The sequence below is a fragment of the Otolemur garnettii genome, unplaced genomic scaffold, assembly GCF_000181295.1.
Source record: "Otolemur garnettii isolate 467f Iridium unplaced genomic scaffold, OtoGar3 scaffold00038, whole genome shotgun sequence".
Classification (NCBI taxonomy): domain Eukaryota; kingdom Metazoa; phylum Chordata; class Mammalia; order Primates; family Galagidae; genus Otolemur; species Otolemur garnettii.
The window spans coordinates 2,814,646-2,815,258 of record NW_003852433.1 but is presented as its reverse complement, the minus strand read 5'-3'; the positions used below and the strand labels follow the sequence as shown (position 1 = coordinate 2,815,258).

General features: G+C 40.6%; 1 protein-coding gene across 1 annotated transcript in view; it reads left to right on the top strand.

Annotated features, from left to right (window-relative positions):
- Nucleotides 1-613, top strand: part of LOC100959333 (SEC14-like protein 4) — a 16,046-nt gene that overhangs the window by 7,419 nt on the left and 8,014 nt on the right. The window lies entirely within an intron of this gene.

Here is a 613-nt window from a genome sequence, read left to right as displayed (position 1 = left end):
CAATAGCTACCATTTATTGAGAACTTACATGAGCCAAGTACTGTATCAATCCCTTTATTTACTTTTTTCATACTGTTCTATAGAACTGAAAAAGGTATTATTTTCATTTAACAGTTAATTAGAAAAATCTAGGGCTCAGAGAAGGTAAATGACTTGCTCAAGGTTGCACAGGAAATAAAAAGGCAAAACTACAATTCAAGCCCAAGTTGATCTGATTCAAAATTCCATGCTTCTTACTAGTCTAACACTTTGGAGGAGAGTTGCTGCTCACTGGGCAGGCATCAACTATTACAGTCTAGATCAACTTTTAGAATGAACAGTTTGGACTTAGCAGCTGTAGCTCAGTGGTTAGGGCGCCAGCCACATGCACCAGAGCTAGTGGATTCAAACCCAGCCAGGGTCTGCTAAGACAGTGACAACAATAACCAAAAAATAGCCAGGCATTGTGGCCAGGTACCTGTAGTCCCAGCTACTTGGGAGGCTGAGGCAAGAGAATCACTTAAGCCCAAGAGTTTGAGGTTGCTGTGAACTGTGATGTCACAGCACTCTGCCGAGGGTGACATAGTAAGACTCAGTCTCAAAAAAAAAAAAAAGAACAGTTTAAAAAATGTCT